A 17,736-nucleotide genomic window follows, 5' to 3' on the forward strand; every position below is an offset into this window, starting at 1 on the left:
ACTAGATTAATATAACAATACTAAAAAACAATAGAAGAGAGACCAGATTGAGCACAAAAAACACACAATTCTAACACAAAGTAAACAAAAGACTCCAGAAAGAACACTGAAACAAAGGGATACACAGAATCTGCATACACAGAAAGGGTGAGGAACACCTGGGGAAGGAAACAAGGGGGCGGGGTTACAAACAAGACACAAAGTGGCAACACTAATGGCTAGGGCATAGACAGGGCCATGTGCTTGCCGAGAACATGGGGAGGAAAGCTAAACAGGCTTAAAAAAAAGGCAGGACAGAAACAGAAGAAACAAAAAAGGACACACACAAGACATACAAAGACGTGACAAAAAAGGAGTGACAAAAATACAGTACACATAACTTTTACAACCTGTTTAATCCCCATGCCAAATTCAGCAGGCTGAATCTACACACAACGTCTTCTAAAACCAGTATCTAGAGTTATATTGACTGTATGTTACACGAGGGAGAGCTAAAGCTCTGCGGTGCTGTTCAGGAGAAAAGTAGCAGCTCTGAGTCAGTCTTGGAGTCTTTTTGAGCTCTAAGTCTCCACCGTTCAAACTCACTGCCAATATTCACTCTTGTTATATTCCTGCTTCGGTCACTGAGCTTTTTTGAGACATGCTGAGGCTTTCTAAGCTGTGTAGCAGCTGAGGTTTAACTGAACCAGCTCTGCTAGCTCCTTTGCTGTGCTGCGCTGCTGTAGTGCTGGCAACCTCGGTGGGCGGAGTTAGTGTTGGGGAACGAGCAGCAGGAGGAGTCAGAGGACAAAACAAACACAAAACCCGGGACGGCCTGCACATTTAAAATAGGAACGTACAGTAGAATCCTGACAAGAGCTGCCAGTGCTTTCACTCAACAAGTTTCATTAATATCTGATGATACATCCTGATCATTTTATCATTTACCAGTGAAAATTAGTTACATAGTGGTCCTTTAAAAAAGTTAAGTAAACTCAACTTCTCTGGTCTTACAGTTTAACAAAAATAAAAAAGTTAAATTAACTTCCCCTTTAGTTGTAAAAACTTGATGTTCTAAGTTATGCTAACTCAAGTTTTCATTACCCATTACTTATCTTTTTTAAGGCAACCAGTTTCCTTAAGTATATTTTAAAGTAAATTCAACTTATCTGGGCTTACAGTGCATGATCACCACCAAGACCAATTATTAATATTTCTTTTTTGCGTTTGTACAGCTTTAGAACAGAAGTACACTGTAAATGAAACACTATCAAAACACACCCCTTGATACCTTTTGCTCTTCTACCACTAACCCATTCCGTCAGGCTTTTGTCAGCGAGCGTTGTGGCGACAGTGACGGATGTTCCAACGCAGACAAGATGTCTCATCACCCGCCGCACCCTGTAGGTGCTCCATCAGCTATGTGCTCAGTGATAGATGGGGCTCAACAATTGGCTTCCGCAGGGCCTCCTGTTAGATACTGTAGCTCTATAGCGGCACAGTGCTGTCGGGATAAAAGATTTCACACACTTATTTGCCTTTTCACTGCCTGGCAAAAGATCCCATTATTAAATAATAGTGTCACAGAGATCAAAGAGAAGGTTATTCTTCTCACTGTTAGCTTCATGCTCAGGGGCATGAGCTGATGTAAGTGTGGGCATCATTTGCAGGAGCTGCTATTAATTAAACATGCACTGTCTGCAGGAATCTATCAGTTGTTTGTAGCACTATTGCTAACGGATAAATCTACTGCTTTCTTTCTCTTGCACACGGATATGTGAGTGTGCACAGAGTTATCCAAGGGTTGTGGCCTTAAAGAGTCACTATGAGACTCCTGTGCATTGAATAACTCTCAAAATATGACTTTAGACTAGACATAAATCATATTTTCCCAGCTGATTTTTTAAAATCCTGTCATGCATGCATATACCCTCATTTTTTATGCAATTATCCAATCAGCCAATCATGTGTAGCATAAAATCATGCAGATATGGATCAGCATCTTTACTGTAAAACCCAATAAGTGCACTAAACCGATTACCTAAGAAATGTTAACTTAAACATTTTTTTTTAACTTGAGTAAAATGAAAATGGTTGTTTTATTGTTTTAAACTACGAACAACATTTCTCCCAAATTCTAAATAAAAATATTGTCATTTATTGCTATTCATTTTCATTTGTGCATTTATTTGCACAAAATGAGAAATGGCTGAAATAACAAACAAACAAAAAAAAGAGCTTTCAGACCGCAAATAATGCAAAGAAAAAAGTTCTTATTCATAAAGTTCATAAAGAGTTCCGAAATCAGAAATATTTGATGGAATAACCCTGGTTTTAATTACAGTTGTCATGCAGCTTGGCATGTTCTCCTCCACCAGTCTTAAACACTGCTTTTGGATAACTTTATGCCTGCACTCCTGGTGCAACATTTCAAGCAGTTCAGCTTGGTTTGAAGGCTTGTCATCATCTATCTTCCTCTTGATTATAATTTCTTTTTTCCAGAGCAGAATATATTTTAAATTAGGATTTACCTGAAGTAATATATGTTTTATTTCCAAAATGATATTTCTAATTAGTGCTGGACGATATGGCCAAAATTTATATCACGATATATTCCATAATTTCGGTCGATACGATATAATTTCGATATCGACATAAATATTTTGAAGGCCTAAGAAAAACTTAAGTCTTTAAAGCCTCCTTTCACAAAAACTATATAATACTTTAGAAATAAAAATGGTCAAAATAAACCAATGATCACTTTTAATCACTTATAGCAAAATAAAAACATGACATCTCTGTTAAACACAAGCCTATAACCTATATACAGTACAAGCCACACCTTCTTATTCAATGCGTCATGAAATGAAAGAGTCATTAAAATAAAGAAAACGCATTGAATAAGAAGGAATGTCTAAACTTTTGGCCTGTACTGTACATATTACCAATATAAATAACTTTACATTTACAACAGAGGCAAAGCTTCTTATTCTTCCGTAAACAAATTTAACAGATCAAAACAAAAGTGCTTCAACCAGGATAAGGAAAAAAAGCCTTTATATACATAAAAGGAACATGATATCACAGTCAAATAAGCAAACCTATAGGCTTTTATAACTATAAATAACTTAGATGTAACATAAACTACAAAAGTGTTTCAGCCAGAATAAAGAAATTTAGGAGATTCTAAAAGGAGATTTTAGATGCTGACCGGAGCGCGGCCGAGTTTCAGCGTGAGAGATTTCAGTGCAAGTTTCAGCGCGAGAGGTTTTAGATGCTGACCGGAGCGCGGCCGAGTTTCAGCGTGAGAGATTTCAGTGCAAGTTTCAGCGCGAGAGGTTTTAGATACTGACCGGAGCGCGGCCGAGTTTCAGCGCGAGAGATTTTAGATACTGACCGGACCGCGGCCGAGCTTCAGCGCGAGAGATTTTAGATGCTGACCGGAGCGCGGCCGAGCTTCAGCGCGAGAGATTTCAGCGCGAGAGGTTTTAGATGCTGACCGAAGCGCGGCCGAGTTTCAGCGCGAGATATTTTAGATGCTGACCGGACCGCGGCCGAGCTTCAGCGCGAGAGATTTCAGCGCGAGAGGTTTTAGATGCTGACCGAAGCGCGGCCGAGTTTCAGCGCGAGAGATTTTAGATGCTGACCGGACCGCGGCCGAGCTTCAGCGCGAGAGATTTCAGCGCGAGAGGTTTTAGATGCTGACCGGAGCGCTGAGCGGAGCGCGGCCGAGTTTCAGCGCGAGAGATTTTAGATGCTGACCGGAGCGCGGCCGAGCTTCAGCGCGAGAGATTTTCAGCGCGAGAGATTTCAGCACGAGAGATTTTCAGCGCGAGTTTCAGCGCGAGAGATTTTAGGGGCCGAACGGAGCGCAGCTGAGCCGTGTTTCTGTAAATAATACATATCGATATGACACAAAAATGATATCACCGTTATTGAAACATTTCTTATCGCGATAAATACCGTTATCGAATTATTGTCCAGGCCTATTTCTAATACACTGGTTTTAATAAAAAATCACATAATTAATATAATTTCTGCCACCCAGAACACAAAACATATTATATTATGTTTTTTTTTTTTTTTCTATATCAATTGCTTTGCATAATATTTCTACTTTGAATAGAATGATCAGGTGAATAAAATTTGTAGTTTTGTATTTAGTCTTCTTTTGGAATTATTCAAAATTATTTTTAATACTTAAACGCTTCATTTTTTATGTACTTTTTGAATACTTTTAAATACTTAAAAATTTATTTTTTTTATCTACTTTTTAAATAAAAGTAGATAAAAAAGAAAATGCCGTCGAGTGAACAGTATTGAGAGCACAGCCAACACAGCGTTAACAGCTCAGAAAATGGTGCTTGTTCTTACAGCCTACAACACAGAGGCCCAACAGTTAATAATAAAGCACGGGGGAATCCTACACACTGACGGTGAGTGCCAGAAAATGGGGGATACACCCAGTATGCAAATTGATTGTGCCAGAAACCAATGGAAAAAAGCTGCCAATGGCAAGAGACTAAACTCAGTACTTATAATTAAATTCAACTAATTTTAAGATCTTAGTTTGAATGTATTTGTGCCCACAAATGTTCACTTACCTAAATAGTTGAGTTATGTTTAGAAATATTACAGTTTTATGTAAAACAGGTTCAGATAAATAGTGAGTTTACAGTGTTCTTATAAGGTTCATACCAAACATCAGAATAGGGACAATGTGATGTCTGTCATTTTTGAGGGTGGCAGGATTGTTGGTGCCAGAAGGGCTGGTGTGAGTATTTCTATAGCTGCTTCTCTCTTGGAATTTTTTCCAAATATCAAACAAACAAACAAACAAATATCTGGAATATTATGGTATTATTTTTGGGCCCTACCTCCAGCCCCTACTGCTCTGTTCATATTTCTTAACCCTTTGTACCCTAGGCTGTTTTGGTGTGTTTTTTCTTTGTTTTTTATCAGTTCCTACTTCAGGTCTTATAACACAGTAATTATATCAGACAGCCATATGCCCTGAGCTCTTTTACTCCAGAAGCCATAAAAAATATAATCAAATATATATATTTTTTACTTATTTTTGAATCTATAGACTTTACATATATTCACACCTAAGATATATTTTCAAAAATAGTTATACTAGAGTGTATAATATGAGTTAAAAGCATAAGAATATTGATGATAGCTCATTACATGGTTTATTACTTTAACAAAATACATTAAGCGCATCAGGCAGATTTATTTCTCTTGATAATCACACCTCTAGGATGCATGTAGAATATTAAAAACCACCTGACACTCAGAGCAGCCTATGCCTTTCAGTATTTTAATCAGGATACACAAAGAAAACTACGTACAAAAATGTAAACTTTTTAGTCTAAATAAAGAAACATGTTTAGTGCAAAATATCTACTTAGTAAAAATGTGCAAGTAAAATAAAAACTATATAAAGTCATGCGCACCATACCTAGCTTTAGTTTGAGTCGTTTACTGATATTATTTGGTTTGAAACATCATATAAATATGTTTGAAGCACTAAAGGTAAATAATATTGGTTGGGGAAGGAGATCTCACTTTTTGAGGTGTTTTTCTCAATGGGTGTCTTGTAGATTTAGCTTTACCGCACTGGGATGTCATCGCTATTTTTAGAAAGAGTAAATTTCTAATCATTCTTTCTAACCATATATGGATTATGTTGATGTGTGAAGGAATTCCTGAGTAATTAAGCTGAGAACACAAGGTGCGATTTTGGACAGAAAATCTGTCCGAGGGTTCTATGGGTTAACAAAGAACTAAACAACCAGTGGGATGTCCTCTTTTTTTTATATGATCGTATTTTGTTCCAATAAAGTTTTAATATTTCCAGTTCCAATTCCTTCCTCAGACATGTCTGACTGTAGCTCTTTAAGCATTCCTCTTACGTCCCTCTTACATTTGTGAATCATTCATTCTGTGCGCTGGATTTTCCCTGAGTCAGCTTTCTCAAAAATGTAGGTGAAGATCTGCTGGAGGAGTTCAATATGTGGAAGGTGTACTGCACATGTTTCACCTTAAGCCCAGAATACACACACACACACACACACACACACACACACACACACACACACACACACACACACACACTCACCAGCAGCGCAACTCAGCCATAATATAATATGATAAGGCTGTCCTTTGCTGAACATGGATTTATGTTGCAGGTGACATTGGGGGAAAAGGAAGCAGCGTGCCAAGCCACATAAAACAATGGCGGACATTTTAATATTAAGATTGAGAGAGAGGCAGGGTGCTGCGCTGTCCTGTGAGGGTAGGAAAGGTAAGAAAAAAAATAAGAAAAAAATAAAAACACCGTCTGCGTGGTGACGGGTGGAGAATCCAGCCTCGCCACTCAATGTATCGACGTTCAGGCACATTCATCACCTACAGCCTGACACTGGCCAATAAGCTCGCAAGGATACACACTTACACACTAACATACACTCACACACACTTACACATGCAAAGAGATTCTCGCTTTCACTCTCTCTCCTTTATTCTCATCTAACCACTTAAATGTAGCCCTTTATATTTATGGCATTTGGTAGATGTGCTTATTTTATCTAAAAGCGACATGCAGTTCAATACAACACTTAGGGCCTTATCATAAACCCTGTGCAAGGTGCGTTGAGATGCTCATTGCTATCGTACACCCTATCAACAGTCTATTTTCACGTCTTGCGCCCGCACCCTTAAAATTGTGTCAGAGTTTAAAAATAAATCTACACTGATGGGTGTGGTTGGTCTGGAAGTGAGGTGTGTTCAGGTAGATATCTGGTGTGTTTCTATCTTGGTGGCGGGAAGTTCAGGTGCGCCACTGACTTTTTAAAACCCTGACAACAGTCAACGGTCAGCTGCCCAATCCTATCTTAGCCATGCCAGAGCTTTGTGCACATTGCGTGCCCTCAGCGCATTTATATCCCCGCTCATTACACACACAATTAAACGCACAATTACAGCTTTAACATCAACTATAAACAGAATAAAGAATAAAATAACATTGCTGTTCCCTTAAATGAGCCGCTGGCAAACCTTTACAGCACTATATATATATGCAAGAACTAATCAGGAATAATAGTAATAGTGCTGCATTAACATTTAGATCCATCTGAACTACTACAATCATTAGTTTATTACTACCAACTGAGCAGTGGCATGCAGTTAATATAGTGGGAACCCCTTCTGAAACACTCCACCCCAGCCCAACCTAACCCCTCCGCCTGCCTACACATAGATAAATATTAGTATAACTACATACTCTCTGTTTTGACTTGAGTTATAGAAACTTAATGCACATTAACAGCCCGAAAATAAGCTACAAACGACAAAAGTATACAATAGACCCAACAATCACTGCTTAATTTTCCTACAAGTACAGCCATTCAACAAAGATCACTCATTTGTATATCTACAGTGTGCCAGAGCAGCCATAACATTAAGTACAGACAAAAACTCACCAGTCAGGCGGTCTATTATTGTGAATTAGTTTCACATTGAAGAACAGCCTTTAAAAAGGCTTTTTAATATGATGTGACAATAGCTGTCTCATTTGCAGCCCCAATTCCATGATAGTTAGCTAACTATTGAACTAATCCAGCATGTGCGCTGTTTTTTACGACTAACCATTGTGTATCCATCCCTTCAGCACAGCGCTGAGAAGGGGTTAGACAGCCATGGCCCCGCCCCCGGAGTGAAAATCCTGAATCTGATTGGTTAGATTGTCCTGCGACTTTGCTAATATACTCATTGCAGCACCCTTCACAAAATCAGAAAAAGGGGCACGCAGACTCAAGGGGGGCAAAAGTCATTTTAAAAAGCTTTGATTGGTTAAAACAGCTGACAGTCAGATAAGAGTCCCATAGCAACTGAAAACACAGACTAATGCTTTGACTTAGTTGCTGTTTTTTTATTTTAGTTAATTTATAAAATATATGCTTATAGTTTACAATAACTATAATATATATTTCCTGATTAAATACACATATGTAATGATTTACATGCAACTACTGTCACCACTTCTCTGAAGGGTTAGAAGGGCCTTACTTAATCAGTACTCCCGCATAGTTCATTACTTCCTGCATAGTGAAGAGTAACTGTTTATTTTACCTTGAGTGTATTTACAAATATCTTTCAATTATGATTACTTATCTTAGTATCTATAATTACATAATCATTGTGTGAAACCTTGTATTCTATATGCATAGCCAATACTCACATTGTATTTGATCATTTTTATTACTCACAGTGTATTTTACACGCATTTATATAGAAGATTAACCAATAATCACAGTATATTCTTTACATATATAGTAAAACACTGTTTGATCAGGCATGTGACTAACACCGACCTTATTATGACAAATTAACCCACATGATACATAAGGCGTTTACTAACACATAGGACCTATTATATGGCGGACTAACCACGCACTACTAACACATTAACATATAATATATGGAATCCATTGTGTGACGTGTGTAGCTTATGCTTGAAGCATTTCGTTCACTGCATGTTTCTGACTAACGGCCATCAATCATCAGCTAGTGCACTCTGTACGAACTGAATTGATACAAAGGAGGCTTCGAGACGAACAGTGCGGCCTTTCTCTCTGTGCGTGCAAAGTTCTTCACCTACCAAAGCGGGAGGAGGACACGCGCACATAGGGAGGGCGGCACTGTCTAATTACTGAAACAATATCACACTGTCTGACTGGACCCAGTCAATTCCTGAAACAATACCACACTGTCCGGCTGGATACAGTCAAGGCCAAACACTAGTGGTCCGGTCAGACCTGTGAAACTTGAGTACTAACACGTGAAATTACGCACGCTAACATGAGATGATTTTAGCAACGCCTCATCAGCCGGTTTCACGTCATTTGGGGTATAAACATGGAGTCAGATCAGAGGGGGGTCAGAACTTCTACTGAGACAGCTAATAATTGGTTTTGTATGTTCTCCTGGATCCAGTGCTTTATAATAAATACTTGGTTTGCTTTCAACTTCACTCCACCTGTCTGACTCTCTCTATCAAACGAACACGCAGGGGAGTTGTACCCCGGACGAGAGGTGGGTGTTGACCCACCTTTCATTTTCATTTCTACAACAATAGTTTCCTATTAACTATGGAATACTATTATAAAATGTTACCAAATCAATTATTAAAAGCTTCAGTCTTAAGAATAACAAAAAAACATTGATGATTAACTGTGAATTGTGTATTTTTTTTTTTATATATATATATAGATCAACAGCCCTATTTTTTTTACTTTTCACGCCAATATTCTTAATGTCTTGGAAAATTGATAGGCATAAGCACAGATTGAAGAATAGAGAGCAGAGAGAGAATGAAAGAAAAAGAGAGAGAGAGTCTCCTCAGTAGTCGTGACACTGGCCTACTATCTAAACACATATTGATTTATATTTGACCCCCCCCTCCTTTCTTTCCCTCTTCCTCAGTATGTCCTTCCTCAAAAGAAGAGAAAAAGGCAGTGACACTTCATCCACTGTGTCATAAATAAGGTGTGTTTCATATCTAATCGACTGTGCACCGCTGACATGCTGTAGCGAGCAAAGTGAAAGTCAATGGAGGAGCAGTCTAAAGGTCTCCCGCAGGCTCTGAACCAACACACACACACACACACACACACACATACACACACACACATACACAGTTCACAAAAAGAAAACAGCACTCTGATTCTCTTATCCATTTAGATACAATACATGTAGAGTTATAAATGCGCTTCTGTCAGCAAATTTACAAATCACACACACGCTGCACCGCTGCTCCCGCAGCCTGATCTTCCACGCCTCAACAATATTCACAAACAGAGCTAAATAAATTAGGGAAACCCAATGTCTTGTGGGTAATTATGTGTGATTAAGCCTGTAATCAAAGGCAGACGCTGTTCTGATCCAATATTGCTCTCCTAATTAACACCGGATTGATGGATTGGCAGCTGTAAGCTGCTATTGGTAGAGAAAGCTTCATTTATCAACACACTAAATATTCTAATTTACATGAATATGAACATGAAACTATAGACTGTTAGACATAATAATATGTAACAGTTTATATTCAGGAAAACAGGATGTAGATGATTTGGAACGGGGAAATGGAAACTACAGGGGTTGGACAATGAAACTGAAACACCTGTCATTTTAGTGTGGGAAGTTTCATGGCTAAATTGGAGCAGGCTGGTGGCTAATCCTCTTTAATTGGACATTATTGCACCAGTAAGATCAGAGTGTGAAGGTTTAATTAGCAGGGTAAGAGCACAGTTTTGCTCAGAATATTGCAATGCACACAACATTATGTGTATTAATGTAGTTACTTTTACTGGTAACTTGTTACCTTTATATTGGAGTAACTCGGTTAGTAACTCAGTTACTTTTTTAGAGAAGTAACTAGTAACTATAACTAATTACTTTTTCAAAGTAGCATGCCCAACACTGCAAATCACCATCTCAGTTGAGTTTAGGTCAGGGTTTTTTAAATATATAATAATATGAATCTATAATGTAGAATACAAATGCAATCAAGAAATAAAGGAAAAAAGGAATGAGTGAAGGTGTGTCCAATTTTTTCAGTGGTTCTGTAAAAAAGTTTTTTTTTTTGAGAAAGAGAAACAAAACACAACAAATCTTTAACATTAACATGTCTTAGAGTAGGCAAAAACAAAGGAGAAAAAAGAAGAGAACAAACTTAAGCTAAGCCCAAAAAAATGAGGCCTAAACCAACACCAACTCCAGCTTACTGATCCAACCCAGTATCTGGTCCAGTTCAATTTAGTTTTAATTAGTTTTAAGAGTGGGTTTGCTAGTTTTTAGGATTTATGCTTTAGTTTTAGTTTTCATTAGTTTTAGTATTAGTTTCAGTTCTTTTCATACTTTGGGTTATTTGTGAGGCGCAGGATTCAAAAAGTTATTGTATAAAAAAACCCTCAACAAAATAAACCATAAAAAATAAATTCAGTTGCTGTTAAACCACCAACGGTCTACAAAAAGTGCATGTAATACTGCTGCTTAAAATAGCCAATAAAACCAAAAGGATTAAAGAAAAAAAAAAAGAATGAGTGAATGAAGGTGTGTCCAAATTTTTTAGTGGTTCTGTAAAAAGTGTTTTTTGCTGTTTTTTTTTTTTTTTTGTCCTAGTGTTGGAAAAACAGAGGAGAACTAAAGAAGAGAACAAACTTAAGCTAAGCCCAAGCTAAACCAACACCAACTTCAGCTTACTGATCCAACCAATGAGAAAAGAAAAAAAAACACAACAAATCATTTACATTAACATGTAGAGTAGAGTCTTAGAGTAGGGAAAACAGAGGAAAAGAAAAGAAGAGAAAAAAACTTAAGCTAAGCCCAAGAAAATGAGGCCTAAACCAACACCAACTCCAGCTTATCCAGTATCTGATCCAATTCAGTTTGTTTTATTTAATTCAATTTTTTTATTATTAATGCTTAGTTTTAGTTTTCATTAGTTTTAGTATTAGTTTCAGTTCTTTTCATACTTTGGGTTATTTGTGAGGTGCAGGATTCAAAAAGGTATTGTATGAAAAAATACTCAACAAAATAAACCAATACAAAACATATTCAGTTACCACAAAAAATATGTGTAATACTGCTGCTTAAAATAGCCAATAAAGCCAAAAGTGAATGAAGGTGTGTCCAAATTTTTAGTGGTCCTGTAAAAAGTGTTTTTTTTTTTGTTTGTTTTTTTTTTTTACAAAAGAAAAAAAAACACTACAAATCTTTAACATTAACATGTCTTAGAGTAGAAAAACAGAGGAGAAGAAAAGAAGCGAACAAACTTAAGCTTAGCCCAAGAAAAAACAACACCAACTTCAACTTAGTATCTGGTCCAATTCAATTTGTTTAATTAGTTTTTAGAGTGGGTTTGCTAGTTTTTATTAGTTTTTTATTTTTTTTGTTTTAGTTTTCCTTAGTTTTAGAATTAGTTTCAGTTTATTCATACTTTGAATTATTTTTGAGGCGCAGAATTTAAAAAGGCATTGTTAAAAAAAAAAAAAACTTAACAAAATAAACCATTAAAAATATATTCAGTTACTTTTAAACAGCCAACTGTTCAAAAAAATGCATTTAATACTGCTGCTTAAAATAGCCAATAGACTAGAAATCACAAAGACTAGAACCAACACCAACTCTAGCTTACTGATCCAACCCAGTAAGAGTTTATTAAAGGCTCCTATTTCACAGCACACTGAATAAACCTGCAGCCACGTCTAGTCAGCCAAAACCTTTTGATAAAATCACCCCCAATTGAATAAATGACAATAGATGACCACAGGTAAAAAAGGAAAAGGTCTAAGGACAGTTATTGTTTGGTCAACCGCTGTTATTGAGAAAGTGCTGAATGAAGCTGTTTGGAAAACGGTCAAGTTTTTTAGGCATCAGCACAGAGGAGGTTATTATACAATGGGATTAAATTAGGCCTTTGCGAATCGGCATTTCACCACGGCAATATCATAACTCAAAACCCCAGAAACAATCAGTAACGGAGGCCACGGTTTCAGAATACATTTTCTGATCTTCATACACTTCTGCAGAAAGATCGCAGCTATATTGCTGCAGATGGAAGAGTCAATGGCAATGATACGTTATTGAACTGATGTGTCAGCACCTCCATTTTTCTTAGTAAATGTAGTAAGTAAGCTTTTTATTGTGCATTTTTTTCACGCAAATCATGTTTGTGTGTGACTTATTGTGTGTGTGTGTGTGTATTATACACACAGAGCACACACACAACAGCTATCACCATTAAAAAATGTAGAGCAAAGGTTGATTGTTGTCATTTTACTGCTTCTACAGTTGGATGCAAAAGCAAAAAAAAAAAGTGTGTAAAACTACACTTAAAAAAATGTGGAGTAGGAGTCCACGTAAAAACAGCAAGGAAATTTAACAGAGCATAGATTCAAGTAATATTTACTCATAATTCTCAGTGTATTTACCTATTTTCAGTAAATGTTACCTTGCAACACGTTTACTCAATTAAATTTGCCTTTTGTATCTTAGTAGATTTTTTGTGTGTGGACAATAAGCAACTTTCAGAGAAAACTTTTCATTTTTTTTTTGCAAAATGTAAACATATTGTAAGGGCTGGTGCCCGACCGAGGCATCCTCCGGGGCATCGGAGGGCGCGCCAGGCCAGCGCAGAGGGTTGATTTGGCTAATTACCAACACCTGCTTTGAACACCTCTTAAGCAGCGCCAAACAGCCACTTGGCGCTGGATCTTTGAAGCTTGTGAGAGCGAATCTATGCCGGTTTTCCGAGCGAGCCCCGGCTCTCTACAGCTGCTGGTCAACGAATTAGAATAATTTGAAATAGTGCAATCATGAAATTCTTTGAATGCATTTTTTGTGCAGAAAGCAAATCAGGTGTTCACCGCACCTGTCCTACTCGTTAGACTAATCACAGAACTCGTTACCTGGAAAAAAATTTGCTCAGCTGAGCTTTCCAAAAGGCCCATTTAGGCCATTTAACTGTGACACTGTTGTTTTATTGAATTAGAATAATGGAGAAACCGTTTCATTGAATTAGAATAATTTTTATTATAATTACAATCATCACTTTCTCAGTAATTTGTGGCTGCCCCCTTGGCTTGTATGACTGCCTGAAGTCTCCGCGGCATCGATTTGACCAGTGGCCGGTGCAAGATCCTGTTGAAATATGAAGTCTTCTTCGCAGAACTGTTCCCCAAAGTCGGAATCAGGAACGTTTCCAGAACATCTTGATATACGGCAGCATTGACAGTCTTCTTGAGGAAGCAGAGTTTCCCTACACCTCGAGCGGACATGCAAACTTGACGGATCTTTTCACACACTCGTGGTTGTAGGTTTCGCCACCACGACGCCAAACACGAGGACCTTGGTCACCGAAGGAGATGCAGAAGCGTGATTCGTCACTGAAGACCACTTTCTGCCAGTCTTCAGCAGTCCACTCGCCGTGTTCTTTGGCCCACTTCAGCCGTTTCTCCATTTGTTTCTTGTTCAGCACCGGTTTTACTGCTGGAACGCGAGATTTGAAGCCGAGTTCGCGCAGACGACGGTAAGTGGTTGATCTGGAGACGTCAGCGCCAGTCTGCTTGTTCCACAAGTCGGTGAGCTCGGAAGTGGACTTGAACCGGTTGCTGACTGCGATCTTTCTCAGCTGCTTGTTGTCGCGAGCAGAAGTTTTTCGGACGCCGGAACAGTTGGTGCGCTTGCTGCAGTTTTTCTTGAGAGCTTTGCAGACGGAAGACTGGCTGATGCCGAGCTGCTCAGCAATTTTAGTTTGGGTCAAGCCTTGTTGGCGAAGGGCTTGAATTTGAGCCACTATTCCGGTTGAGAGGTTGCGCTGCTTACCCATGATTGATTTTACAACTTAGAAATTCTACTCAACCCTGACTTTATACTGCACAGTGAACACTCTTCACAGAAAACAAAAATTCGAGCATTTATTCTAATTCAATGAAACGGTTTCTCCATTATTCTAATTCAATAAAACAACAGTGTCACAGTTAAATGGCCTAAATGGGCCTTTTGGAAAGCTCAGCTGAGCAAATTTTTCCAGGTAACGAGTTCTGTGATTAGTCTAACGAGTAGGACAGGTGCGGTGAACACCTGATTTGCTTTCTGCACAAAAAATGCATTCAAAGAATTTCATGATTGCACTATTTCCAGTTATTCTAATTCGTTGACCAGCACCTGTATCTCTATCCCTTTTTCCCTTCGAGTTTAGTGGAGCTGTGTAGAGCAGTGAGCTCCACGGCCGCCATCTATCTGTCTCTAGTTTGGTGGAGCAGAGCGGTGTGCTCTCTCTGCCGCCCCTCTCGAGTCTCTGTGTGTGTGTGTGTGTGTGTGTCTGTGTGCGTTTCTCACCGCGAGGCACGCGGCTTGTTTACCTTCCCTCTCCCGCGCTGTTCCTCCCCTCTCTGGTGGAGCAGCGTTTAAATCCATAAGCACCTCAGTTTAGTTTTGTTTTCGTTGGAAGCCCCTTTTGTTTAGTTAATCCTTAACCTCGTCTCATAAGAGATAGCGGCTTCCAGGCAAGCCTTAGTTTACATTTTCTCCCCCTCTCTTTCACTCAAGCTCGCGAGGTTTGTTTTCACTCTCGTTTTCACTCTCCGCCCGTTTTCGTTGCTCCGCCCCTTTCGGCAAAGGCCCTTTAAAGAGTGATTAAAGCGGCCGCGTCCCAATCCGCTCGCTGGTTTAGCGGTTAGAGCATTGGGCCGTGACCGCCTGAGTTCGATCCCCGCGTGGAGCGGTGTTTAGTAATAATAATAATTATATATATAAATATAATATTATTATATATCCTATTAATATATATATTAACGATTATATATTAATTCTTATTATTATTATTATTATTATTATCCTTTTTTTTCTTGGGTTTACCTGCTTCGAGATCTACTGCTCTGCACTTGGATTCTACAACCTTCTGGGCTGGAGAGCTATCGCTCCCCACCCATTACACATATAAATACAATTTTAGAAATTCCAACTTAAATAAAAGAAGACAAATTTGAGAGAGAGTTACAGACCCACTTGCTGCCTCCATGGTTTTTTGGCAAACTGGTAAACTATACAACTTCCTGTCTTGAGATTGATTTCAACATAAAAGTCCCAAAGTAGTAGTTTCCTAGTGGTTGCACTACATGATATTCTATAAAATAGAGATCGTCAGACAAAGGCTGTGACCGAAATGGCTCCCTATTTACTAGTTAGGGCACTATTGAGTATGTCAGCCATTTTTCTTTGAGTGTCCAAATCATAAGGGGGGATTCGAACGTACTAAAACACTAAAAACTCCCATAATGCATCATGATTTATAGTACACTTCACTGCTTACTAAGCGAGCTGAATGTGTCACAAAATGCTTTGCGGGTCTCCCTACTAAGCAACAGACAGCCGAAGAAACGGAGCGGACAGCGAGCAACCAGGGTTGCCAGATTGTTACAGTGGGATGCAGATAAAACCAATTCACAGGGTAAAACGTGTTTCAAATGCACAAACTTACTGAGAAAACCACCCAAACAGCTGATGTTCGTCATATTAACAATATTACAGGGTTTATTCCAACATGATCTTAACTAAAATATCAGAAATATCTTAAATATCACTGATTACAAAAACTGATATTTAAATGAGTTTATCTGCATATTTGTATTATGTGTTTTGTGCCTTGTATCATTGGACACACGAAACAAAAACGTAAAAACAGTACATAAAAACAACCTTGAAAGCAATGAAAGAAAGAAATAACTTACGAACATATAATAACGAACATAAACACAACTTTAAATTTCCATCAGCAGGACTAAAAGCTCTGTCTCTGCAGGGTTAGATATCTAACTACAACACTGCTGCGTTAAATTTCCCAACTCTTTACACTTGGTAGTTTTGTTCACCTGTCAAATCACAGCTTTTCCTCCAGACAATTTCAGATACAACTCGACATTTGGCATGAAACCACCCAATCTGGCAACAGTGCGAGCCAGTGTACGCTGCTATTTTTAAGGTTTTCTTCATGTAGTTCAGTAATGTGAGGATCATCTTTTAAACAGCGTAAATATAACAAACAGATAAATGACTTCATGATCAGCTCAGAGCTTCACTATCTTTAATTCAGAGGTCAGTTCAGTGTGTTTATGGAGTTTTAAACACGGCTCAACCCCCCTCACCTGTGTGTGTTTATGGAGTTTTAAACACGGCTCAGCCCCCCTCACCTGTGTGTGTTTATGCGACCGGTGCTGGCGCATGATAATGATGAGTTAGTGTCCGAATTCACTCCAGTTTTACCACTAATTAGTGAACTTATTAGTATCTCCCTACATAGCGCAACACTAATGAGGGAGTAGGGAGCCATTTCGGTCACAGCCAAAGTTTGCTTGTATATTACGATGGAAATAAAACTGGTAAATGAGGCAACTTCCTGTCTATAAATTGATTTCAACATAAAAGTCCCAAAGTAGTAGTTTCTTAATGGTCGCACCACATGATGTTCTATAAAATAGAGATTGTCAGTTTGCTTGTATATTACAATGGAAATAAAATTACAAATGCTTTGCAATTTTGTATAGAAGTAAAAACACTTTGAAAGTCATGCCAAATGAGGCAGAAAAAATATTTAGATTTAAAGTAATTTCAACCGCTAAATATGCTGTAAAAATCTCTGCTACCCGCTGCATTCCGTGAGAAAAAAGTTTACTTGAACAAAAGCTTTTACTTTGGCATTTGGACTAAAATTTACAAGTGTATTTGACGACAAACAATTACAAAGAAACACCAATTAGTGCATATAATTTTATGTAAAATACTAAATAACTGGACTGTACTAGATTATTCTTGTAGATAGTACTTAAATTAACTTAATTATTTGATTAATAAAATCAATAGTTTCATTGATGTTAATTTATTATTATTTTTTTGACATTGTATGAATTAAAACGTATTGAAGTATTCATTTAAAAAAGTGTTAAACAAACCAGAATTTCTGTTTTATACTTTAGATTCCTCAAAGTAGCACCTCTTGCTTAGATAGAGACAGCTTTGCACATCTTGGCTGGATTTTCACAGTCAGCTTTATGAGGTAGAGTCACCTGAAATGATCAGCTTTCAGTTAACAGCTGTGCTGAACTCATCAAGAGTTAATTACTTGAATTTTCTGCCTCTTAGTGTGTTTGAGAGCATCAATTGAAAAGTAGTGAAGAGGTCGAGAAAGAATAA

The sequence above is a fragment of the Astyanax mexicanus genome, chromosome 13 (genome assembly GCF_023375975.1).
Source record: "Astyanax mexicanus isolate ESR-SI-001 chromosome 13, AstMex3_surface, whole genome shotgun sequence".
Classification (NCBI taxonomy): Eukaryota; Metazoa; Chordata; class Actinopteri; order Characiformes; family Acestrorhamphidae; genus Astyanax; species Astyanax mexicanus.